At 51.1% G+C, this 26,060-nt stretch overlaps 9 non-coding genes across 9 annotated transcripts; 3 read left to right on the forward strand and 6 right to left on the reverse strand.

Moving 5' to 3' along the window:
• The first annotated feature begins 2,063 nt into the window (after window positions 1-2,063).
• Window positions 2,064-2,137, forward strand: TRNAN-GUU. The gene has a single exon. It is a non-coding gene; the product is annotated as a tRNA-Asn (tRNA).
• A 768-nt stretch (window positions 2,138-2,905) lies between these two features.
• On the reverse strand, window positions 2,906-2,977 carry TRNAM-CAU. The gene has a single exon. It is a non-coding gene; the product is annotated as a tRNA-Met (tRNA).
• Window positions 2,978-4,555: 1,578 nt separating this feature from the next.
• Window positions 4,556-4,629, forward strand: TRNAN-GUU. The gene has a single exon. It is a non-coding gene; the product is annotated as a tRNA-Asn (tRNA).
• Window positions 4,630-5,401: 772 nt separating this feature from the next.
• TRNAM-CAU lies at window positions 5,402-5,473 on the reverse strand. The gene has a single exon. It is a non-coding gene; the product is annotated as a tRNA-Met (tRNA).
• Window positions 5,474-7,056: 1,583 nt separating this feature from the next.
• On the forward strand, window positions 7,057-7,130 carry TRNAN-GUU. Its single transcript has one exon. It is a non-coding gene; the product is annotated as a tRNA-Asn (tRNA).
• A 767-nt stretch (window positions 7,131-7,897) lies between these two features.
• On the reverse strand, window positions 7,898-7,969 carry TRNAM-CAU. The gene has a single exon. It is a non-coding gene; the product is annotated as a tRNA-Met (tRNA).
• A 7,087-nt stretch (window positions 7,970-15,056) lies between these two features.
• LOC120375943 lies at window positions 15,057-15,196 on the reverse strand. Its single transcript, XR_005586877.1, has one exon. It is a non-coding gene; the product is annotated as a U4 spliceosomal RNA (small nuclear RNA).
• A 6,248-nt stretch (window positions 15,197-21,444) lies between these two features.
• On the reverse strand, window positions 21,445-21,516 carry TRNAA-UGC. The gene has a single exon. It is a non-coding gene; the product is annotated as a tRNA-Ala (tRNA).
• Window positions 21,517-22,413: 897 nt separating this feature from the next.
• On the reverse strand, window positions 22,414-22,485 carry TRNAE-UUC. The gene has a single exon. It is a non-coding gene; the product is annotated as a tRNA-Glu (tRNA).
• Between the last annotated feature and the right edge of the window lie 3,575 nt (window positions 22,486-26,060).

A 26,060-nucleotide genomic window follows, 5' to 3' on the forward strand; every position in this document is an offset into this window, starting at 1 on the left:
CAAGCCTGAGTCATGTCCGCGGCCTGGCCCGCCCCGGCTGACGGTGCGCAGAGCCACGCGAGTCAATGGCAGGTCGAGTCGGGAGCCTGGGCTCTTTCCCCTGACAGCCAAACACACAGCGCTGCCTAGCGCCCCGAGAGCCTCCCTCGTGTTCTCCCGCAGCAGCCGCCTGCCGGTGTGGGTGGGAAAACAGGGCCAGGAAGCACTGCAGCCTCATTCCAGGACAGGAGGCCCTCGCCACGCCCAGGCCTGCCTCTTGCCTTCAGCCCAGGCAGCCAGAGGTGCCAGGGAGCTCCCTGGCAGGCCGCCGCTTTGCCTCAGCCACCTCTTGCCTCATGGCCTAGGCTCTTGGGGCTCTGCTGGTCACCGGCTCGCTTGAAGGCCCAGAGGGAAAAGAAACAAGTGCACGTGTAGCAGAGGATGGTTTCGATCCATCGACCTCTGGGTTATGGGCCCAGCACGCCCCGCTGCGCCACTCTGCTGTTTCTGCACACTCGCCCCCCTTCCACCTAGCTGCCACTATCCGGATTAGTGCCTTACACGCCCTCGCTCTGGCAGGCAGATGTGCAGGCTGCTAGGCAGCTGCCCTGGTCACAGGATTTTACAGCTAGCTTCTACAGGGTAAAAAGGATCTAGTTGGGGTTTGGACCCCACTGGGAGCTGGGTAGCTGAGTGCCGGAGACGGGAGCACTTCTTAAACTGTTTTCAGTTACGCTTGTGGGGGACGAGGTTCAGCCTTGGATCCGTGTCTGCAGCAGGCAAGCACCTCTGGCTCAATCGCCCCCCGCCGTATTAGCAGACTAAGACGCGGCGCGAACGCACACGCCTTGCAAAGAGGAGCCGGGATCTCGAACAAAAGTCAGCATTTTATTAAGATGAGGTTCAAAGAAAAAAAAGTGTACGGTTCAGAGTTTCAGCGTAGAAGTTTCTGGTGCTCAGGGAACAACGTACAGCTTACCCAAGGGTACAAAGTTTGGTTTAAAATGGGGTGGCGTAAGGAATACATAATCTGCAATAGCCTGACTGGGGGTAAAGGTTAACGTACAGACACTGAGTTAGGAGGGTATGTTGTCCATATGAGGGCTACGTTCGGGTGTGGAGTATAACGAGCGCTACGACGATGAGGATGGATTGACCGCGTTAGGTGAGTTTTAACGTTCGGTGTTTGGGAATCTTTGCCACAATCTAGTTGAAGCAGGGTCAGTATGAAGTCTACCCTGCCATCTGTTGGTGATCTGTCGTCAAGGCCTTTTGGGGCTGATGTCATTTGCATGGTTACACCCACCCCGGATTGCATGATGGGAGTGCTTGTCCAAACGGTCATTTCAGCTGCTGTGGGTTCCCCAGTCTCTTTGTTATTGGGGCAGGAGTAATCCAGTGTATTTTCCTGTTGATTTTGGATCAAGGACAGAGTAACTGTACCTGGCATTTGAGGCCTGAGAGCGTCACCCTCGCCTGAAAAGTACTCACCATTAAGGGGTATGGGTTGCTAATGGCAGCACGTGGAGGGAGATAGAAATGGATGTTTGTTGGTCTCTTGCAGGAGCTGCTGATGTCCTTTCTGCTGTCCCTGGTGTGGAAAGACAGAGGCAGAGGCGGTTTTGAATCTCTTCAAATTGTTGTGAGTGCTGCAGTTGCTCACCCTAAGCTTATGCCGTTAGATGTCTTTCATGGTGTATTTTGGTCCTGAGAGGTAAAAGGTGTGTTATTAGGGAGTGAGGTAGCAAACGTTAGTTGCAGAGGTGGTACATGTGCCACAGAAATCTTGTGCCCGCCCCTGCCCCTGCTCCCGTTCAAGAGTCCAGTATTTGCATAAACCCACCCACTGACCTGTGACTAACAATCTTGCTCTGCTAACTCTTCCAGCAAAACAGGCCAAAGAAAGTGTATGCGAGCGCTGTACCACAGCCCCGGTGCTCTTTTCGGTTCCTTCCCACAGAACTTTCCCTCCATAGCAGTCCAGTTCCTTGCTGTTGCTTGGCTAACCACTGCATGCATGTGCTATACCGTATGCCCTGAGCTGATTCCCAGCTTTTGTGCTCAATACAGCCTTGGCCCTCCATGTCTCTGTGGCGCAATGGGTCAGCGCGTTCGGCTGTTAACCGAAAGGATGGTGGTTCGAGCCCACCCAGGGACGACGCTAAGCCCGTGCTACTTCCTTGCTTCCCTGAGGACTGTGGGGGGGGGAGCCTCAAAGGTCCCATTTTGCTGCCTCAGTGCTTTCAGCCGGTGGTCCAAAGAGCAGGCTGGATGCCATTCAGAAACCCATCTGCCAGCAGCCATGCCGGAGGCTCAGGCTTAATCCTCAAAGCCGAGCACAAAAACTTTAAGCCGGGAACATTTCGCTCCCTTCCCGCCTCCGCCCAAGCGGCAAGGGAGAAGCGAAGGAGACAGGCCGGCTCAAAGACGCCTCCCTCCCACTTCCCTGTACGCTGTGCAAAGCTCTTGGCCTGCCTCATGCCTCGTCAGGAAAGCGCGGCCATGCGGCCCAAGCCTGAGTCATGTCCGCGGCCTGGCCCGCCCCGCCCCGGCTGACGGTGCGCAGAGCCACGCGAGTCAATGGCAGGTCGAGTCGGGAGCCTGGGCTCTTTCCCCTGACAGCCAAACACACAGCGCTGCCTAGCGCCCCGAGAGCCTCCCTCGTGTTCTCCCGCAGCAGCCGCCTGCCGGTGTGGGTGGGAAAACGGGGCCAGGAAGCACTGCAGCCTCATTCCAGGACAGGAGGCCCTCGCCACGCCCAGGCCTGCCTCTTGCCTTCAGCCCAGGCAGCCAGAGGTGCCAGGGAGCTCCCTGGCAGGCCGCCGCTTTGCCTCAGCCACCTCTTGCCTCATGGCCTAGGCTCTTGGGGCTCTGCTGGTCACCGGCTCGCTTGAAGGCCCAGAGGGAAAAGAAACAAGTGCACGTGTAGCAGAGGATGGTTTCGATCCATCGACCTCTGGGTTATGGGCCCAGCACGCTCCCGCTGCGCCACTCTGCTGTTTCTGCACACTTGCCCCCCTTCCACCTAGCTGCCACTATCCGGATTAGTGCCTTACACGCCCTCGCTCTGGCAGGCAGATGTGCAGGCTGCTAGGCAGCTGCCCTGGTCACAGGATTTTACAGCTAGCTTCTACAGGGTAAAAAGGATCTAGTTGGGGTTTGGACCCCACTGGGAGCTGGGTAGCTGAGTGCCGGAGACGGAGCACTTCTTAAACTGTTTTCAGTTACGCTTGTGGGGGACGAGGTTCAGCCTTGGATCCGTGTCTGCAGCAGGTAAGCACCTCTGGCTCAATCGCCCCCCGCCGTATTAGCAGACTAAGACGCGGCGCGAACGCACACGCCTTGCAAAGAGGAGCCGGGATCTCGAACAAAAGTCAGCATTTTATTAAGATGAGGTTCAAAGAAAAAAAAGTGTACGGTTCAGAGTTTCAGCGTAGAAGTTTCTGGTGCTCAGGGAACAACGTACAGCTTACCCATGGTGTACAAAGTTTGGTTTAAAATGGGGTGGCGTAAGGAATACATAATCTGCAATAGCCCTGACTGGGGGTAAAAGGTTAACGTACAGACACTGAGTTAGGAGGGTATGTTGTCCATATGAGGGCTACGTTCGGGTGTGGAGTATAACGAGCGGCTACGACGATGAGGATGGATTGACCCGCGTTAGGTGAGTTTTAACGTTCGGTGTTTGGGAATCTTTGCCACAATCTAGTTGAAGCAGGGTCAGTATGAAGTCTACCCTGCCATCTGTTGGTGATCTGTCGTCAAGGCCTTTTGGGGCTGATGTCATTTGCATGGTTACACCCACCCCGGATTGCATGATGGGAGTGCTTGTCCAAACGGTCATTTCAGCTGCTGTGGGTTCCCCAGTCTCTTTGTTATTGGGGCAGGAGTAATCCAGTGTATTTTCCTGTTGATTTTGGATCAAGGACAGAGTAACTGTACCTGGCATTTGAGGCCTGAGAGCGTCACCCTCGCCTGAAAAGTACTCACCATTAAGGGGTATGGGTTGCTAATGGCAGCACATGGAGGGAGGTAGAAATGGATGTTTGTTGGTCTCTTGCAGGAGCTGCTGATGTCCTTTCTGCTGTCCCTGGTGTGGAAAGGCAGAGGCAGAGGCGGTTTTGAATCTCTTCAAATTGTTGTGAGTGCTGCAGTTGCTCACCCTAAGCTTATGCCGTTAGATGTCTTTCATGGTGTATTTTGGTCCTGAGAGGTAAAAGGTGTGTTATTAGGGAGTGAGGTAGCAAACGTTAGTTGCAGAGGTGGTGCATGTGCCACAGAAGTCGTGTGCCCCTGCCCCCGCTCCCGTCCAAGAGTCTAGTATTTCCATAAACCCACCCACTGACCTGTGACTAACAATCTCGCTCTGCTAACTCTTCCAGCAAAACAGGCCAAAGAAAGTGTATGCGAGCGCTGTACCACAGCCCCGTTGCTCCTTTCGGTTCCTTCCCACAGAACTTTCGCTCCATACCAGTCCAGTTCCTTGCTGTTGCTTGGCTATCCGCTGCATGCATGTGCTATACCGTACCCTGAGCTGATGCCCGGCATTTGTGCTCAATACAGCCTTGCCCTCCATGTCTCTGTGGCGTAATGGGTCAGCGCGTTTGGCTGTTAACCGAAAGGATGGTGGTTCGAGCCCACCCAGGGACGACGCTAAGCCTGTGCTGCTTCCTTGCTTCCCCGAGACCTGTGGGAGAGCCTCAAAGGTCCCATTTTGCTGCCTCTTGGCCTCAGTGCTTTCAGCTGGTGGTCCAAAGAGCAGGCTGGATGCCATTCAGAAACCCATCTGCCAGCAGCCATGCCGGAGGCTCAGGCTTAATCCTCAAAGCCGAGCACAAAAACTTTAAGCCGGGAACATTTCGCTCCCTTCCCGCCTCCGCCCAAGCGGCAAGGGAGAAGCGAAGGAGACAGGCCGGCTCAAAGACGCCTCCCTCCCACTTCCCTGTACGCTGTGCAAAGCTCTTGGCCTGCCTCATGCCTCGTCAGGAAAGCGCGGCCATGTGGCCCAAGCCTGAGTCATGTCCGCGGCCTGGCCCGCCCCGCCCCGGCTGACGGTGCGCAGAGCCACGCGAGTCAATGGCAGGTCGAGTCGGGAGCCTGGGCTCTTTCCCCTGACAGCCAAACACACAGCGCTGCCTAGCGCCCCGAGAGCCTCCCTCGTGTTCTCCCGCAGCAGCCGCCTGCCGGTGTGGGTGGGAAAACGGGGCCAGGAAGCACTGCAGCCTCATTCCAGGACAGGAGGCCCTCGCCACGCCCAGGCCTGCCTCTTGCCTTCAGCCCAGGCAGCCAGAGGTGCCAGGGAGCTCCCTGGCAGGCCGCCGCTTTGCCTCAGCCACCTCTTGCCTCATGGCCTAGGCTCTTGGGGCTCTGCTGGTCACCGGCTCGCTTGAAGGCCCAGAGGGAAAAGAAACAAGTGCACGTGTAGCAGAGGATGGTTTCGATCCATCGACCTCTGGGTTATGGGCCCAGCACGCTCCCGCTGCGCCACTCTGCTGTTTCTGCACACTCGCCCCCCTTCCACCTAGCTGCCACTATCCGGATTAGTGCCTTACACGCCCTCGCTCTGGCAGGCAGATGTGCAGGCTGCTAGGCAGCTGCCCTGGTCACAGGATTTTACAGCTAGCTTCTACAGGGTAAAAAGGATCTAGTTGGGGTTTGGACCCCACTGGGAGCTGGGTAGCTGAGTGCCGGAGACGGAGCACTTCTTAAACTGTTTTCAGTTACGCTTGTGGGGGACGAGGTTCAGCCTTGGATCCGTGTCTGCAGCAGGCAAGCACCTCTGGCTCAATCGCCCCCCGCCGTATTAGCAGACTAAGACGCGGCGCGAACGCACACGCCTTGCAAAGAGGAGCCGGGATCTCGAACAAAAGTCAGCATTTTATTAAGATGAGGTTCAAAGAAAAAAAAGTGTACGGTTCAGAGTTTCAGCGTAGAAGTTTCTGGTGCTCAGGGAACAACGTACAGCTTACCCAAGGGGTACAAAGTTTGGTTTAAAATGGGGTGGCGTAAGGAATACATAATCTGCAATAGCCCTGACTGGGGTAAAAGGTTAACGTACAGACACTGAGTTAGGAGGGTATGTTGTCCATATGAGGGCTACGTTCGGGTGTGGAGTATAACGAGCGGCTACGACGATGAGGATGGATTGACCGCGTTAGGTGAGTTTTAACGTTCGGTGTTTGGGAATCTTTGCCACAATCTAGTTGAAGCAGGGTCAGTATGAAGTCTACCCTGCCATCTGTTGGTGATCTGTCGTCAAGGCCTTTTGGGGCTGATGTCATTTGCATGGTTACACCCACCCCGGATTGCATGATGGGAGTGCTTGTCCAAACGGTCATTTCAGCTGCTGTGGGTTCCCCAGTCTCTTTGTTATTGGGGCAGGAGTAATCCAGTGTATTTTCCTGTTGATTTTGGATCAAGGACAGAGTAACTGTACCTGGCATTTGAGGCCTGAGAGCGTCACCCTCGCCTGAAAAGTACTCACCATTAAGGGGTATGGGTTGCTAATGGCAGCACATGGAGGGAGGTAGAAATGGATGTTTGTTGGTCTCTTGCAGGAGCTGCTGATGTCCTTTCTGCTGTCCCTGGTGTGGAAAGGCAGAGGCAGAGGCGGTTTTGAATCTCTTCAAATTGTTGTGAGTGCTGCAGTTGCTCACCCTAAGCTTATGCCGTTAGATGTCTTTCATGGTGTATTTTGGTCCTGAGAGGTAAAAGGTGTGTTATTAGGGAGTGAGGTAGCAAACGTTAGTTGCAGAGGTGGTACATGTGCCACAGAAATCTTGTGCCCGCCCCTGCCCCTGCTCCCGTTCAAGAGTCCAGTATTTGCATAAACCCACCCACTGACCTGTGACTAACAATCTTGCTCTACTAACTCTTCCAGCAAAACAGGCCAAAGAAAGTGTATGCGAGCGCTGTACCACAGCCCCGGTGCTCTTTTCGGTTCCTTCCCACAGAACTTTCCCTCCATAGCAGTCCAGTTCCTTGCTGTTGCTTGGCTAACCACTGCATGCATGTGCTATACCGTATGCCCTGAGCTGATTCCCAGCTTTTGTGCTCAATACAGCCTTGGCCCTCCATGTCTCTGTGGCGCAATGGGTCAGCGCGTTCGGCTGTTAACCGAAAGGATGGTGGTTCGAGCCCACCCAGGGATGACGCTAAGCCCATGCTACTTCCTTGCTTCCCTGAGGCCTGTGGGGGGGGAGCCTCAAAGGTCCCATTTTGCTGCCTCAGTGCTTTCAGCCGGTGGTCCAAAGAGCAGGCTGGATGCCATTCAGAAACCCATCTGCCAGCAGCCATGCCGGAGGCTCAGGCTTAATCCTCAAAGCCGAGCACAAAAACTTTAAGCCGGGAACATTTCGCTCCCTTCCCACCTCCGCCCAAGCGGCAAGGGAGAAGCGAAGGAGACAGGCCGGCTCAAAGACGCCTCCCTCCCACTTCCCTGTACGCTGTGCAAAGCTCTTGGCCTGCCTCATGCCTCGTCAGGAAAGCGCGGCCATGCGACCCAAGCCTGAGTCATGTCCGCGGCCTGGCCCGCCCCGCCCCGGCTGACGGTGCGCAGAGCCACGCGAGTCAATGGCAGGTCGAGTCGGGAGCCTGGGCTCTTTCCCCTGACAGCCAAACACACAGCGCTGCCTAGCGCCCCGAGAGCCTCCCTCGTGTTCTCCCGCAGCAGCCGCCTGCCGGTGTAGGTGGGAAAACAGGGCCAGGAAGCACTGCAGCCTCATTCCAGGACAGGAGGCCCTCGCCACGCCCAGGCCTGCCTCTTGCCTTCAGCCCAGGCAGCCAGAGGTGCCAGGGAGCTCCCTGGCAGGCCGCCGCTTTGCCTCAGCCACCTCTTGCCTCATGGCCTAGGCTCTTGGGGCTCTGCTGGTCACCGGCTCGCTTGAAGGCCCAGAGGGAAAAGAAACAAGTGCACGTGTAGCAGAGGATGGTTTCGATCCATCGACCTCTGGGTTATGGGCCCAGCACGCTCCCGCTGCGCCACTCTGCTGTTTCTGCACACTCTCCCCCCTTCCACCTAGCTGCCACTATCCGGATTAGTGCCTTACACGCCCTCACTCTGGCAGGCAGATGTGCAGGCTGCTAGGCAGCTGCCCTGGTCACAGGATTTTACAGCTAGCTTCTACAGGGTAAAAAGGATCTAGTTGGGGTTTGGACCCCACTGGGAGCTGGGTAGCTGAGTGCCGGAGACGGGAGCACTTCTTAAACTGTTTTCAGTTACGCTTGTGGGGGACGAGGTTCAGCCTTGGATCCGTGTCTGCAGCAGGCAAGCACCTCTGGCTCAATCGCCCCCCGCCGTATTAGCAGACTAAGACGCGGCGCGAACGCACACGCCTTGCAAAGAGGAGCCGGGATCTCGAACAAAAGTCAGCATTTTATTAAGATGAGGTTCAAAGAAAAAAAAGTGTACGGTTCAGAGTTTCAGCGTAGAAGTTTCTGGTGCTCAGGGAACAACGTACAGCTTACCCAAGGGGTACAAAGTTTGGTTTAAAATGGGGTGGCGTAAGGAATACATAATCTGCAATAGCCCTGACTGGGGGTAAAAGGTTAACGTACAGACACTGAGTTAGGAGGGTATGTTGTCCATATGAGGGCTACGTTCGGGTGTGGAGTATAACGAGCGGCTACGACGATGAGGATGGATTGACCCGCGTTAGGTGAGTTTTAACGTTCGGTGTTTGGGAATCTTTGCCACAATCTAGTTGAAGCAGGGTCAGTATGAAGTCTACCCTGCCATCTGTTGGTGATCTGTCGTCAAGGCCTTTTGGGGCTGATGTCATTTGCATGGTTACACCCACCCCGGATTGCATGATGGGAGTGCTTGTCCAAACGGTCATTTCAGCTGCTGTGGGTTCCCCAGTCTCTTTGTTATTGGGGCAGGAGTAATCCAGTGTATTTTCCTGTTGATTTTGGATCAAGGACAGAGTAACTGTACCTGGCATTTGAGGCCTGAGAGCGTCACCCTCGCCTGAAAAGTACTCACCATTAAGGGGTATGGGTTGCTAATGGCAGCACGTGGAGGGAGGTAGAAATGGATGTTTGTTGGTCTCTTGCAGGAGCTGCTGATGTCCTTTCTGCTGTCCCTGGTGTGGAAAGGCAGAGGTGGTTTTGAATCTCTTCAAATTGTTGTGAGTGCTGCAGTTGCTCACCCTAAGCTTATGCCGTTAGATGTCTTTCATGGTGTATTTTGGTCCTGAGAGGTAAAAGGTGTGTTATTAGGGAGTGAGGTAGCAAACGTTAGTTGCAGAGGTGGTACATGTGCCACAGAAATCTTGTGCCTGCCCCTGCCCCTGCCCCTGTTCAAGAGTCCAGTATTTGCATAAACCCACCCACTGACCTGTGACTAACAATCTTGCTCTGCTAACTCTTCCAGAAAAACTTTCCTGCCAGGTTCTCATTCCAAACTATATTCCTATGAACTTAAGCTTTTAAATAGCATCAGAGTCCACCTATTTCAGTATAACTCAATTTTTCACTTATTTGTCTAAGATTTTAAGTGTATGCTTTAACACATTATTTATAATAGGATAATAATTAATCCTATTTTTCAACTAAAGAGAGAGGAAAACCATAAAATATGCATTTAGAGAGTTCCGAAGAATCTCACGATGTTAAACACATATATTTTTTTCAATTTCTCTTAAATTGCTATTCTTTGGAACCCATGTCCCTTGTCTAATGATTTTTATGTAGGTTCGGGTGAGTCCTGAAATCATGAACTGCTAAGTACCGTTCTACTGTTTTTGATTCATATGACCAGGATTACTACATTTTATTACTCCTGCCCCATTAAGAAAGAGTTTGGGGATCCCACAGCAGCCAAAATCACCATTTGGACAAGCACCCCCATCATGCAATTTGGGGTGGGTGTGACCATGCACATCAGCAACAAAAGGCCTTTACAACACATCACCAACAGATGGCAGGGTAGAGTTCATTCTGACCCTGCTTACATCCTCCCCCCAGCCAAGAATTGGTGATCCTGATAAATCACACTTCCTATTATACCAACTGACTGGTATTGAATGCTGATGTTATTGCTAGCAAAAGTAGCCACCCATCTCTGCCCTGTAGCATCCAGCTTAGCCCTTGTTAACACAGAAGTCAGTGGATTGTTCTCTGTCCATACCTGAAACTGAGCACTGGACAAGTAGTCTGGAAATTTCTCAGTGATGGCCCATTTCAAGGCCAAGAACTGCATCTGGTGGATGGGATAGCGAGTTTCGCTATCAGACAGTCCTCAGCTGGCAAAGGCTACAGATTTACATTTACCTTCCACTTCCTGGTAGGAGACTGCTCCCAGACCCTCCAAACTGGCATCAGCATGCAGAATAAACAGTCTGTTGGGTCAGCAAGGACTAGGACTGGCACATAAATCAGGCAAATAATGATTTCCCTGTCACATCTCTCATCCCGCCATGTCCCCAATGGAGAGGAGAGGAGCCCCTCCCCTGTCCCAGGCCAGGCACACCAGATCTTTTGGGGGGAGGTGTCCATGTCCCAGCCTAGGTGTGCTGGAGCTGCTGGAGAGAGAAGTTCCTTCCTCAGCCCGAGCCCACCAGAGTTGATGTTTCACTGGGGGAGAGGTATCTCTCATCTGGTTTTTAGATGCTCTGATGAGAGGGAGCAGGAGAAAGATTTTTCTTCTCCTTGCATTTCAAACCCTTCACCCCGCCCCCAACCATTTTCTGCTCTAGCCTGATCTCTCTCTCACGTCTCCCGGGCTGTCCTTAGCCATAGGTAGCCACGTAGGGCACCGCTAGGTTTGGGGGCACAGCTCTCTGGGGAGCCTGGACAGATGGGAAGCAGTGGAGCAGGCTGCTGGATCCTAGAGAGAGCTGAATGCAGCACAGTCTGAGGAAGAGGATTGGCTGCTGGGGTCTCTGGGAAGGTAAGGGGGGAGGGGTTGAGGAAGGAGCTCACCTGTGAGTGTGACTCTTTTCCCCCTGACTGAGGTGAGGTGAGGCAGGCTCTGCGGCTCTGGAACCAGTATCCTTGTCCCCCATAACATCCATTCTTCTCCTGCCCTGCCCCATGGAGCACCCCCTCCTTTTTCCTCTGTCCCCAGGAGCATCCCTCTCTCTCTTCTCCCTCCCCTCCATCAGGGCTGGGTTGGGTGAGGTGCTGGGGGGTAGGTGGGGGGAGGCTGGCTACCTGCTGAGGAATGAAAGTGAAAGTAACTCACTTCCTCGGCCAGGATTGGAATGTCACACAGGGCTGGGCTGGGGTTAGCCAGATGTGTGAAAAATCAGGACAGGGGGTTGGGGTAGGGTGAGCAGATATCCCTATTTTATAGGGCCAGGCCCAATTTTGGGGTCTTTTTCTTATATAGGCTCCTTTTACCCCCCCACCCCCACCCCCTGTCCTGATTTTTCACACTTGCTGTCTGGTCACTCTAGCTGGGGGTAATTGGTGCCTATATAAGACAAAGCCCCAAATATCGGGACTGGCCCTATAAAATCAGGACATCTGGATCTGGTCACCCTAGCTGGGGAGCGCCTCTCCCCCGGGCTGGCAGCTGCCAGTGATCCATCTCATCCGGGGGGAGCTGCACAGGGCAGGATGAGCTGCTGTGGCTCCATGGGTGACCTGTCCCTGAGATCAGATGCTGTGCTAACTTCACCATGGTCCGTAAGGCTGGTGGTAGTGCCCATTGGCGTGTGATTGGACCTGAGGGTTTGCTGCTGCTGTTGCCACTTTGCACCCCAAGAGGTGGATTTTGGGGTCTACTGCAGCTGCTGGACCAGCAGGCTTGGGGGTGAGCCAAGCATGAAAGCAGTACTGTGTTGCCATTTAGATTGTCATTTAACAACTTAGTTTGCCAAAAATTCTTGCTAACAATCCTGAATCCAATTTCAGTATTTAAAGAAAAAAAAATCAATATCTTAGCCAAAAACAGAAAATTAAGTTGTTGACAATTATTAGTGACAGGTTTGGTTTGAGGCCGGGAGTGGGCCAGTTTTCATCAGAGAAACAAAAAATGTCGACTGATTTTCCCATAGCCTGTTACTCCTGATAAGAGCCCTCCAGCAGCTGTAATATGCTCATCTCCTTACTAGCGTATAAAGCAGGGGTCGGCAACCTACGGCACACGCGCCAAAGGTGGCAGGTGAGCTGATTTTTGATGGTATGCAGCGGCAGGCTGAGCGGCTCAGCCAATCACTGCTCTGGGGTACCGGCTGCTGCCCTATTGCCAGCTGGGATACCGGCCGTCGGCCCCACTCAGCACCTGCTGCTGACCTGGGGACCCCCAAGGAACCCCAGGATGGCAGCGGGCTGAGCAGGCCGCTGAACCACTCAACCTGCTGTCAGCCTGGGGTTCCATTCACTCAGCCGGCAGCGGGCTGAGTGGGCTGGTGGCGGGCTGAGCAGGGCCGGTGGGGGGGTTGAGTGGCTCAGTCTGCTGCCAGTCTGGGGTGCCGGCAGCACTCAGCCTACTGCTACTCCGGGGTTCCGGCTGCCGGCCCCTTGCCAGTCAGGAGCCCAGCTGCCGGCCCCACTCTGCCTCCTGCCAGCCTGGGTGAGCAGAATCCCAGGCTGGTAGTGGGCTGAGGGGGGTTGGCGGCCGGGATCCTGGCTGGCAGGAGTTGGTGGTCAGAACCCCAGACCAGCAGCGGGCTGAGCAGGGCCTGGGATCCTTGTCTAGGGTTCCAGCCACCAGTCCCGCTCAGCCCGCTGCCGGTCTGGGGTTCCATTTACTCAGCTGGCAGTGGGCTGAGCAGGACTGGTGTCCGGGACCCCAGATAATAATAGTTTATTTATATAATATAGACATAGAGAGAGACCGTCTACAAACGTTAAAGTGTATTACTGGCACGAGAAACCTTAAATTACAGTGAACTTGGCACACCACTTCTGAAAGGTTGCTGACCCCTGGTATAGACTGACCATATGTTGTACTAAGATTCTCCTGCTTTTTTTTTTCCTGTGAGTCAGTATAGCTTTTGCCAGCCCAGAAGTTGGGCAGCCAATGTTTTACGTTTTCACAATGTTTTCTCCAACTTTCATAAAGTAAATCCATAGTTACTATGAGTTAAAAAGGCCCGGGACACTTCCTTGTGAAGAATCTGTACAGCAGATCATGCTAGAGCTGTGAAAATGTCCGTTTTTGATGGAACTTTAGAGGCAGTGATTTATCATGTATTTTATCATGTGAATGTGCTGCTATTGCTAATGTCTTTCCAAACAAAATAAGGCACAATAGGACTTCTGTAACATTTCTGTGCTACCTTAATCTAGATGAGATGATGCTGTGCTGACTTCATTTTGGTCACTTTGTGCTTTACCTAGCAGTAAAACTAGGGTTATATTGTCCCACTGTTTGGAGACCCAGCTTATTAAACTGATTTTGCAGCCAAAAAAGCCAGAAAGATTGCTTTTAATTAAAAACAAATCTTTGTTTCAATACCTCTTCATAGAAATTTCCAATAAAAATTAGACAAATTAAAAAAATTATATTATTTGCATCATTCTGTCAAATCAGAATTTTTTCTATAGTGCCACTTCTTTAGTGCTAGTGCATCAGCATTACAGTGTGCTTCATTAAGTTAAACTGGCTTTAATAACGTGAATGTGGCAAGTTTTCCAATACTGTATGCTTATATTTGTGTTGCTAAGAGCAGATCAGGCACAGGGGCACCAGTTTCATAATCTCGCCTAGGGCACCATAAATCCTAAGGACGGCCCTGCATGCCTCAATTCTCTTTTTCCTGGCCTTGTTCCAGAGCCCTCACAGCCCAATTCTCTGCCCTAACATTGAGCCCTCTACTGCACCCTGAACCTCTCATTCCACCCCCACCCCAAAGCCTGCACCCCCTAGCCAGTGCTCTCATCCCCCTTCACTCCAACTCTCTGTCCCATGTAGCCTGATTTAGGGTATACTAATAATATTAATTTGGAAAATATGATGAAAATTTAATTTATTAGCTTACATTTTATTTAATTTAATTGAGTTATAAAGTTACAGTTGCATTACTGCTATTTAAAAGATACATATGGCATTATATGCAACAAAGTTTTGGTTAATATACTCACACCCTTCCTTGATAACCTGGTGGTAAGAGACACGGGACCAGCCTTGCAGTTCAGGTTTCTCAATTCTTGAGTGAAAGATGCAGTGCTTAGAAAAAGCTAATGTTACTTTGGGTTTACTTGAATAAGTTAAACTTAAAATCAAATCCTAATAAAGAATAAAAACTTAGGGAAACCAAGCTTAGCCGAGTTACTTTGAAACTTAAAGTTTAAGAACAAGTACAGCCTACTGATAGTAGATAGAGAGAGAGTGGAGGAAGTAAGTCAGAATGATAGAGCAACGTGCTCTAGCGAGGTGGGTTACCTCTTTTATAGGGCACAAGCGCCTGAAATCCTTCCTCCTATGCCCAAATTTCATTCCTTACCCACAAAACGTTAGGGTACGCTTACTTCATAGGCTAGTATGTTTGTGTGTGTTGATGACATGCACATAAGTTCCCTTGTGGTATACGTGTTAATTCTGTGGGTACAACACTGAAAAACCCCTTATGCCATTCTCCATTGTCGATTGGTCTAGGTAAAGGTCTTAGACAAGCGTGGGTACTTCTCTCTTTATTTAACAAGATAAAGGTCAATTTTCCTTTCTGAGTAAAAGGTCACACTATAGAGATGCTAACTTTGCCTTAGCTTAACATACAGGATATGGCCTGTAGGTTCTCGTAAGTCATGTGCCCCAGCCCCCTAATCATTTTTTATTGCCCTCTGCTGGACTCTCTCCAGTTTGTGCACATCCATTCTCATGTGGGTCCCAGCCCCAAAAGTACTCACATTTCACCCCAATGGCTCCAAAACGTACATAGGGTGCTGCCATTGTCAAGTCACTCCCGAGCTCTCCAGTGGAGCCTGCTGGCAGAGAACAAGGTGAAAATTAACCAGGACGTTGCTCAGTCAATTCCCTCTGCTCCCAGCAGGTGGTATTGGAAACCTCCAAGATCGCTCACTTCCCTTTCTCTCATCAGCTTCAGGCCCCAGGGTTACAAATGCACAAAACAGTTGAGATTCTCCCCTGGGCTCAGGGTGTGGGGCTGCTCTGAGGGGATAGACTTGCACATTTGGGATATTAGTGCAAAGATACAATTTCAATTTCTCATAGAGAAAACTGAGGGCATTGGGAAAAGTTTTCAACTAGCAATAATCACGCCTCGGATTAACCTCATTGGCTATGATACTGCCACTTCTTATTTAGTGAAAGGAAAGCTGCAGTGACAGCCTGGTTACTGAGATGCAAAACACTTTCCTCCTGGGAGAAACAAGAAGTTAGAATTAGAAATTTACATCGTTTGTTCCAATGTTGGCACAGGTTTAATTTTGCTTCTGTGTAGGTTTGTTTCAGGCTGTGACGGTTTTGGTTTATTGGGTTGTTTTGTTTTTTTTAATTGGAATGGAGCTTTTAATTGACATTTTCTGTATTCGAATGGCTGACCTGCAACACCAGTTTTGACATAGTTCTGCATATTTTATACAGATTTGGCCAGTATTCAAGGATATGATTCCTTTATGGGAGGTTTTAGTGGTCAGGCTTATTTATTTTATGTTAGTTTCTCATCCTGCTGTAGCACACCTTTTTGATAAAATGTTGAAATTATTAATTTATGGCATTTGTTAGTTTTTATTTTTAAAAACAAAGTTTTTCTTAATGTTTGGGTTTTAAATTAAGCATTGTTTTTTGTTTCAATTTTTCATTTAGTTTTTTGTTGTTGATGGGATCTTTAAGAACTTTGGATTTAAATAATATTTTTATCTCAAGGTTCCAAAGACTCAGACAAGGTTTTCATCTCGAGGCCAAAAGACCAAAAACATCAAGACACTTGATCATGTCCTTGGATAGACCAAGAGACTGCTCACACTTGATCTGAGCTCATAGTATTAAAATTTGGACAGATTTATATTATTAAAGTAAACCCTGTTTACTATTTTATTTTTAATAAAGGTTGTATTGCTCCCATAAAGGATGGAGCCTGCCCCCCAATTTTTTTTTGTCTAGCCCACCTCAGTCCCCCACCAAACGAGAAGAGTCTGATGCCACCTGCTGGTCACTGGGTGTCACTGCTGCTCCATGGGAAACACACTCTGTGCATTACCGTGACTGGTCCGTGGGTGTCACTGCTCCTAGAAGGCAGACACACGCTGTGCATTACGCCACCTGGCCACTGGGTGTCACTGCTGTATCAAGGGAAACACCTTCTGTGCATTACCCTGAATGACCACGAGGTGTCACTGCTGCGCCAACGGAGACACCTTCTGTGCATTACTCTGACTGCCCACTGGGTGTCACTGCTGCACCAAGGGAGACATAAGAGCGGCCAGACTGGTTCAGACGCAAAGTCCATCTCGCCCAGTATCCTCCTGTCTCCTGCCAGGGGCCCCAGAGGGAATGAACAGAGCAGGGAATCATCCAGTGATCCACCCCCTGCCGCCCATTCCCAGCTTCTGGCAAACAGAGGCTACAGGCACCATCCCTGCCCACCCTGGCTAATAGCCACTGATGGACCTGTCCTCTATTAATTTAGCCAGTTCTTTTTTTTTTTTGAACCCTGTTATAGTCTTGGCCTTCACAACATCCTGTGGCAAGGAGTTCCACAGGTTAACTATGCAACTGCCCTGAGTTTACCCTCCTCACATACCCCGGGTTGTATCTGGAAAAGAGGATGAGGCTGAGGAGAGCCATGATGTGTCTGTCACTGGCTGGTGCCTCAGTTTCCTCTAGGCAGCAGTGCTGCAGGCTCCTTTGGTCAGTTTCCATGCAGCTGTGTCGGGGGAAGGGGGAGTAGAGGCTCATGCTCCCCAGCCCCACGCCCCTCCCCCAGCAGCTGGGGAATCCAGGCCAAATGTAACCCTGGTAGCTGGGCCGGGGTTAGCCTGGGCCGGGGTAGGGCTGGGGAGGAATTGTTGGGGAGACAGATGCACCCGCTGTGAGGGGAGATCCTCCCATTCCCTGCCAACCCCCCTCACTCCTTGCAGCACGGTGCCCCCTAGCACTTCTTACTCTGTTGTGGGGGTGTCTGCTGCCTGCTTCTCCCTTAGCATCATCTCTCCCCTGAGGCACTGGTGTTGCCCGTCCTGTGCAAACAGGCAGGCCCTAGTGTGCCCCATGGTGCTGCCCTGCAATTGCGGGGGCAGCTGTTGGGTGGAATATGGGGGTGGACAAGGCTGGGGACCAGGACTCCTGGGTTCTCCCCCCAAATCTGGGAGGGGAGGGGGGTTAGTGGGTAGAGTGGGGGAGAGGCAGGGCTGGGATCCAGGGCTCCTGCTTTTTCTGGTTTTCTCCACCTCCTGCAGCTGCCTTGGTCCTTTCAGTGCATTTCCTGTTCCAGATTCATTTGCTGACTTGTGCAACTCACCCCAGAGGTGGCTGCATCTCAGTGTTGGGTGAGGCACCCTTGGCTGCATCACCTCCTAACCGCATCTCTCTCTCCCTGCAGGTGACCCTGCAGCACTCGGCGAACATCCGCAAGATCGTGGGGCGCTTTGAGCATTGGGCAGGCAGGGGCTAGGCGCCCCCCCTGAGAATGGGACCCAGCCCCCCCTTACTTTTTACAGGGATTAAAGAGGGGCAAAGGGGGGCAAATCAGAGGAGGGGGGTGGCCAGGGTCCGAGCAGGGGGTGGAAATTGACTGGTCGGGGGGGTCAAGCAGCTGGAGGCAGAGTTAGGAGAGGGGCTGAAGTGCAAAGTCAGGGAGGGGGGAAGGAGCCAGGTTAAGCCCAGGGGGAGGCGCTGCCAGAGGGTTAAACCCCGGCACAGGCAGGGGCAGAGGGGTAACAGTTACCCCGGGGGCTGAGACTCCAGTGTTTGCAAAAACAGGGTGCGGGGAGCAGAGGGGCTTTTCTATTTCCCCTCCCACAGGCAGCACCTCTCAGCATGGGCTTCCCAGGGCTGGGCTCTTAAAGGCACAGGCATCCCACTGCCTAGACACTGCAGCTCCTCTCTGATGTGACCTACTGAGGTGCTGCAGTAGGAGACTCAATTCAGTGAAACCGGCATTTCCTATACGCCCCCCAGCCAGGGGGCTGTGCACCCCTCCCCCGAATTTCCCCAACACCCCCCAGTGGTCAGGTAGTTACATGCAGCGCTGCCAATGTTGTCACTGGCTGCAAATCTGAATGGAAATTGAAACGTTAACACACAGTTTAAAAGCAGATCCAACGTATGAAAAATACTTGTACCTGAGAAAGTAAAATAGGTTTGAGAAGTCTGGACAAAGTCGGGTTTCCTCACCCAGCTGTTGTGTTTGCTGACAATGTTGGTGCATTGGCTTCGGCAATGTTGGCCAACCTCAGAATTTCAAATGATGATTTGGAGGCAAGGTGTGGATGAGCTCTACCCTGAGAGCTAGTGATGAGCCAGGGTTGGGGGAGGCTTTGGGACCAGACTGTATTTACATGAACTCACCTACTCTGCCGAGGTGTCCAGCAGACAGACCTGGGCCACCTCTGCTCTAGGTGCCCAGAGGAGGAGGGAAGGTGTGTGGGGCTCCAGCCTGGGGCTCTTCCTCCCTCCTGCCAAGCCCTGACTATCAATCCCAGCCCTGACCCTCCTTTCTTCAAGCACCATGTGGGCCAGAGGAAAAGTGTGGCAGGAAGCACAAGGGCCAAACTTGTGGGCATGAGGTGAAGCAGCGAGAATCCCAACCATCAGGGTAGCAAGTTCCACAGCCCCAACCCATTGTGGCCATCCCAGCCAGAGACCTGGCTCTAGGAGGTGTGAGTCACCCAGCAGGAGGGGAAAGACTGGCTCTTGCACAACTGGAGACAGGGAAGTTGAGCACTGGGAGCTCCAGGGCTTTACCACCAGCCAACACAAGAACCCACTGAGATTTAAACTCAGATTGCAGGATTCAGAGTCCTGAGTGTTGCCCGTTACACCATGGGACCAGCTTGTGCTGCTGTCTCTGCACATGGGTGACCCTCATGGGGCTGGCTTGTGTAAGGGGGCTCTTGGCCCTTTACTAAAACTTAGTGGGGGAGGGGAGGGCATTGGTTGGCTAGTTCCCAGTCCCCTAGACTCTCTCCAATTTGTTTCTGTAGTGGCGGCGGGGGGGAACTGGACGCAAGGCTCCAGATGTGGCCTCACCAGTGCCGACTAGAGGGGAATAATCACTTCCCTCGATCTGCTGGCAACGCTCCCACTAATCCAGCCCAATATGACCAGTTACCCATATTGAATGCAGACACAGCAATATCTGATACATTGGTTCCTGTCCATTCAGGAGGTTATTTCCCACCTATTCATAAATAATGAAGCTGCTCTAAGCGGAGGGGAGATATCTGTCGCATCCGTGCAGTTAACCTATCTCCCCGAGAGGTGGTAGCTATGTCAGTGGGGGAAGCTATGTTGGTGTGTGTGCAAACTGTGGTGTCTACATGTGTATATAAAGTTTAATCAAACCCCATTTTTAAAACCCCTGTGGTCTGGGAATAGAAAAGGAGCTCTCTGAGGCAGAGCCCGTCCTTCAAAATCCTTAATATCACTGACTTGCCAATGCAAATGTCATGGGGTAATAGCTCAGTGGTAGAGTGTTTGACTACAGATTACATGGCCCCTGGTTCAACTCCAAGTGCTCTTTTACAAACCTGTTCTTTCAGTAAAAATAATTCTATTTCCAGTATGCTCAGGAGCTCCACTAAATAGGGATCCCCAAAATGAATAAGGACATTCAATGTCTTCCTGTGTAAATGCATAAAAACCTCACAAACATGTCCCCCAGCTGAAATCAGTTCCAATACTCTAAGGGTCTAGTTTATGTTTTCATCAATGAAACACAGGCACATGAAGACACATTTGCAGGTCCTTGGCCTCCATGGGCTACAATGTGCAGAAGAACAAGAACCACATCCACTTGGGAGGCATGGACTAGTCTGTATTACATTTGGTAAGTAAGTTGCCATTGGGACTGAAAACTCTACTGGGGGTGGACATGAGCCTGTTACAAAACTAAAATAACCAAGATTTACAAACTCCCTGTTACACATTCAATCCTCTCTTTGTGCACACGGCATCAACTGGGGCTCTAGTAAATGGCAACCTTCCTTTAACACAGATCGTTGTTCCTTGTAACTTTCAGATACATTCGAATGGCAGCTGCTTAGAGGTCATGTGCTGCTAGTTCATGAGCAGCAGCAGAGTCTCTGTACGTTTCCCAACCGTAGAGCTGGGTGTGTCTGCATCCAAGTAACTGCAGAGTCAGTGTAGTCCCAGACAGTTAATTGCACAGTCTCACTTTCTGGTCTCATTGATCATTTGGGTAGAAACAGCAACGGTTTGGTGGGTTTTGTTTTTTTTTCCCTTCGTTTTCTCCTAAGGAATGTGTGATCTTGAGCATGTTAGTTTAAGTTCCCTGTGAGTCAGGAAAATGCCATTGGTCCTACCTTCTGCTGATGCACCTCAGCCCAGACCCGTGCAGGGTTTGAAGCTTCCATTGCTTAAATTCCAGGACACTGAGGGATTTCAGCTCCCCTTTGCCCACAGGGAACCTTCACCCCACTCCCAGCCAGGTTCTTGTCCATGGGATCACTGTAGGGGGGGCTGGGTCCTGCTGGGTCTTTTCTCTCTCTGTGACAGGCCAGGGTGCAATAACTGGGGCATCTGAGCACCCAGGAGCTTCTGTGGGGCTGCCATTCCCCTTCCCCTTCTGTGGTCTCGTCTGTCATTGACTCCAGCCTTTTTTCTATCCATCGTCAGCACCATCCCAAGCCAGCTGCACTCGCCTCAAAAAGACAGAGAGTCCTGTGGCACCTTATAGACTAACAGGCGTATTGGAGCATAGGCTTTCGTGGGCAAATCCCCACTTCGTCAGATGAATGGAGTGGAAATTTGCAGGGGCAGGTATAAATATGCAGGCAAGAATCAGCCTAGAGATAAGGAGGTTAGTTCAGTCAGGGAGGATGAGGCCCTCTTCTAGTAGCTGAGGTGCGAACACCAAGGGACGAGAAACTGCTTTTGTAGTTGGCTAGCCAGGCACAGAATTCCCACTCCATTCATCTGACGAAGTGGGGATTCACCCACGAAAGCTTATGCTCCTGTACGTCTGTTAGTCTATAAGGTGCCACAGGACTCTGTCGCTTTTTACAGCTCCAGACTAACACAGCTACCCCTGTGATACTCAAAAAGACAGTGTCCCTGGTGGGTGTAAATCACTGACCTTTCTCCTCTCTGAGCACTGACTGCCCCTCAGTTTCCTTGCCTCTCAGTCTGTGCAGATGGGACCTTTCCCTCCAGTGCTGGAGGATTCGCTCTTCTCATCTACCCTTGTCCCAAGCAGCACAGCGGGTGGGAAACTTACATGTACCAAGGTGACTTAGGAACAGAAACCCCCCCAGACCTTCCATGCAATTGACACTTGCCCCTCACTAAGCAGGATTAAAACTCCTGCAGGTAGATTGCAGGGCCACATCCCCTCTGCGCATGAGCAAAGCAGCAGGGTGAAAAAATGAACCTGGAGATGCTGGGGATTGAACCCAGAACCTCATACATGCAAAGCATGTGCTTTACCACTGAGCTACAGCCCCAGAGGGGTTGAGCTTATTATGGGTCACTGTTTCCATGGCTGAACAGCAAAGACTCACTCCCAGTTTCCCTTCTATCTGCGGCAGGATTAGCCTGTGTCAGTGGTTAATGAGGTGGATCTAGTTGTAGATTGTTATTCATTCCTCACCTTGACAATTCACACAGTCCCTTTCCTACTCAAATCCCCAGCACCTCGGTGATCCTGGTAGCAGGGGTTGGGTCCTGAGATTTTCAGAGTCCTTTTTCCCCTCCACCTGGAGTGAACTCAGCTTTTCCCCCATCCCAGACAATCCATGAAATAACAACAGGGGCATAAAGAAAGAGGGGAGGGAACATCTCACAGCCAGGGCTGGATGTGCCCAGGGCCCCCTGCTTGTCCATTGTTTCCATGGAATTTGGCCCCCTGCTTTGCACAAGGGACAGAGAAAGATCTTGCTGTTCCTGTGTCTGTGCAAGGAAAATTGTGCTTCCCTAGGAAAGAGAGGCGGGAAATGGCCCCATGATGTGACAATAGCCTCAGGATTAAGACCTAAGGGCTCAGGCTGAGAACTGATAGAACTGCACTCATCTGGGATTTAACAAATTGTCTTCCCTGGAGCAGGGCCAGTTCCAGTGTTTTTGCCACCCCAAGCGGAAAGAAAAAATAAATAAAAAAGCTGCAATCAATGGCAGCTCTACCGCTGCCACTTTTGGTGGCAAGTTCCTTCCCTCTGAGAGGGCCAAATTGCCCCTGAAGCCTCCTCTTTCCATTGGCCACCCCAGGCACCTGCTTGCTGCGCTGGTGTCTGGAGCCAGCCCTGCCATGGAGACACTGGGAAGATGGGGAAACAGGAAAATACAATGGGTTTCTTTACATTACAAGGGAAGAATAACTGAAGGTTTTTTGGTTTAAAGCCACTTTCCCTGACTGGGAATTGAACCCAGGCCTTAGCAGTGAAAGTGCTAAATCCTAACCACTAGACCACCAGGGAGGTGAGGATGCTGCTTTTCTTCTCCCTTATGTGACACTTTCTTAGCCTACTTACTATCCATTTTCTGAAACTGCTCCATTGTCCACTCCCTGAGGGGTTAGGAGCAGAGAGTGCAGGAACCCCTGTGCTCAGGGTCACAACCTCAACCCAACCCAAGTCACTGAAACAAACTCAAATCATGCTTCCTCCAGCAGGATCACAGAGACACACAAAAAAAACCCCATGAGGAACAATCCTCCTCTGCCTTCATTTACCCCATCGCAACCCTCTCAGCAGCCCGCTCTTGCGGGAAGGACTGAGCTGATAGGAGCTCTGGCATAGAGACCAAGGGAGGGGTGTTGCTCCCCCTGGGTGTGAGCTGATCACAGTCTGACTCTGTGTAACGGGGCTCTGAGCTTTGCTATCTTGTGAGTTCTGAGTGCTGAGCCCCCCAGACCCTTCTGCTGGGAGCATGGGGATTGCAGAACAGCTGCAAGCCCTTTTCCCATCTCCTTGTCCTCCTCCACTTCCCCAGACCTTCCCCACAAATGGGGACCTGCAGGTTTCCCTCACCCACCTCTTAAGGCAAACAGTGATTCCTTTCTCTGACACTCCTGGGCCTGGGCTTCTTTTGAGTTTTTCCCCAGGGAACTTGATTTCCTGTGAAAATGTGTGTGTGGCATGTGGGGAACTCAGACTCAGACTCTCCCCCACTAGATGAGTCCAACAGCACCTCCCCTTGGTGGGAGAATCCTAAATTCCACCCTCCCGCCCGGTTACTCTGACCAGCTGATGGCGGCAGCATGCTAAATCAACCCCAGCTCTCTGGTCTAGAAAGCAGCATCTAACCAGCCTTGTGACAGCTCTGGTTTGCTTGCTGGAGACATAACAAACCAGGAAAGAAGGCAAATGTCAGACAGGGAACCTCAGCTCACAAATAAACACCCTCAGGCTCCTTCTACACTGAGACTGGGCAGTTGACTGACTTTAAATCTAGCTAGCTCAGTTGGTAGAGCATGATGGTCTTTCAGGGTGTGAAGAACCCCAAAACCAGTATAATTAAGCTGACCTAAGCCGTGGTTAGATAGCGCTAAATGAAAGGAAAGATTGTTCTGTCAATGTAGCTATTAGAGGGATGTAAAACCCCTCCAATCACTGTAGCAGCTGTCTACTCCACAGTGCTAGAGCAGTGTCATGGCAGCATTTTAAGTGTAGCCAGCCTCACAGTGAGACCAAATCCAGCTCTGCTCTGTGGACACTCAGGCACTACCAACATACTAATGCCTCCATAGTTGGCAGGATTCAAACCTGTATGGGGAGACCCCAATGGATTTCTAGCCTATCAGCTTAACCACTCAGCCACAAGTACTTAACGTACAGTTACTTCATTACACCATGATTCTGTTCTCACAGAATTGTCACTTCAAATTGCTCAGACCAGCTCCCCCAGCACACTCACGGCTGCATTAGTGTAAGCGTGTCCATGGCTGAATAGCGAGAATTCCTGCCCATTTCCCTTCCAGCTGGAGCAGGATGAGAGTGTGTTTGTGGTTAGTGACATTGCTATAGGTTGTTGTCCATTCCCCACACTGACAATTCAGACAGTCCCTTTCCTATTTGAATCTCCACCATATTATTCCAACAGCCGGGGTCAGGATTTCTCTGGGCACTGAAATGTTTCAGGAGGTTGGTGCATGAACTCAGCCTTGCATTCCATCCCTGATATTTCATGGACTAACAACAGCAGCAGAAAGAAAGAGCTGAGCCAATATCTCACTGTCAGAGGTGAAGGTGGCCACGTCCCCTCTGTCTGACCATCGCCATTGCAGGAGAGAAGGTTTCAATGGAATCGAATGCCCTGGCTCAGACAAGAGAGACAGGGAGGTTTTGCTGTTCATGGATCTGTGCAAAGGAAATTGTGTCTCTGTGTGAAATTGAGGAGGGAAATGAAACATCCATATGGTGGCCCAATGCCCTAACAAATGTGGGTGAAGGAGTCGGGCTGGAAAATGATTTTACAGGAGTTCGTATCAATTTATTGCCCTGATTAAAATCTATGGCTAAAAGGAAGCCACTGTTGTTAGTACTTGAACCTGTGTAGGGACACCCCAGTGGGTATCAAGTCCATTGCCTTCACCAGGGATAGTCGATTATTTTATCAAGATCTAAATTTCTTGGTCAAGATATAGTCAATGTCTAGACTCCAGAGAAAATAATACACTGATGATAATAAGAAGAATTTAGAAATAATTTGCAGTCACTATGGACATAACTATGATGATTGTCTCGTGTTTCACTCTTTATATCTGGAACCACTGCCTTGCCCTTTAGTCTTGTAGTTTACCAAGGGTAAAACTAAACATCTCTTCAGATACAAGGGAGTGTTTGTGTTCATTCCTGTTAGCTACACAGGGGTTTCATGTAGCTGCTTTCAATCCTCTGGCTCTGCCCTGATAAGTAACATTTCAGGGTGTCACTGAACTGAAAGAGGGAGATCATTTTTTGACAGGTTACGCCGCCTCTTAAAGGTGTTTGTCTGGCTGGCAGCCCTGGTTCCCAGGACTCTCCTGAGGGAAGAAAGTTTCTGTGCAAAATACTAAAACTTTTAACAGAGAGGAGGGAAAGGCGATGGCCACATGATGGGGCCAGTATGTACCACAACATGGTTCTTTTATATGGGATGACTCTGAACATTGACTGATCTCCACTCCCTTGTGTTTGAAGAGATGTTTAGTTGTGCACTTAGGAACCTATAAGGCTGAAGCAATTTTATGGATGGGGACACTACAATGAAAGGGTTATTTAATGTTGTAGAAATTGTTAAAAACACTGAGCTTAAACTGGAACTGCCTGTTATTAAAGGCTGGTTTCCCCACGTCAGTTCCATAAGCTCTGCTACAAACACCCTGGGTTCTCTCCTGCCTCGGTGGGAACTGCAGGGAATCGTCCCCTGCTGCCCTTGGCTCCAGGCTGGTTTTTCTGGGGAGGGGACGTGGAATTGATTTGTTCCCTGTTGAGAAGGGAGCCAGGCCAGTTCTCAGGGAACGAGAACTCCCAGCATCTTCCCAGCCCAGCCCAGGCTGCTGCCCTGTCCCAGCCTCTGTTCCCCTGGGGGCCCTGCGTGTTTGACTCTAGAGCAGGCCGGGAGCAGCAGCTGAGGCAGAGGACAGCCTGGGCCGGGCAGATAAGAAGGAGTTTAGCAAGCAAAAAAGGTAAAATGGCAGGGGAGTATTACCTTGGACTCGACAGCATTTCTCCATTGGTCTGTCTGCTTTGGGGCAGGGACAATAACACGTCCTGCTGCATTCGATATTTCAAAGGGCAGTTTAGGATTTTCATTCTCACACACGGTGCACAAAGCAGGACTCAACCTTTGCTGTAAACTAAACAAGCTGCTCACAGATTCTGGCAGCCACAATGAGCATTTGGGTGAGAGCTCAGACCTGCCTCTGTCCCAGAGGGAGACAGGGGTCATCTGTGTGGGGACTGGACCACTGACCTACCAGCTCTTAACTCCCAAACGTTCAGTAACTCTATTATCAGAGCCAGTAACTGTTATTTAAACCATAAGAAAAACCACACTGGGCCAGACCAAA

This window comes from Mauremys reevesii, linkage group 12 (assembly GCF_016161935.1).
Source record: "Mauremys reevesii isolate NIE-2019 linkage group 12, ASM1616193v1, whole genome shotgun sequence".
NCBI lineage: Eukaryota > Metazoa > Chordata > Testudines > Geoemydidae > Mauremys > Mauremys reevesii.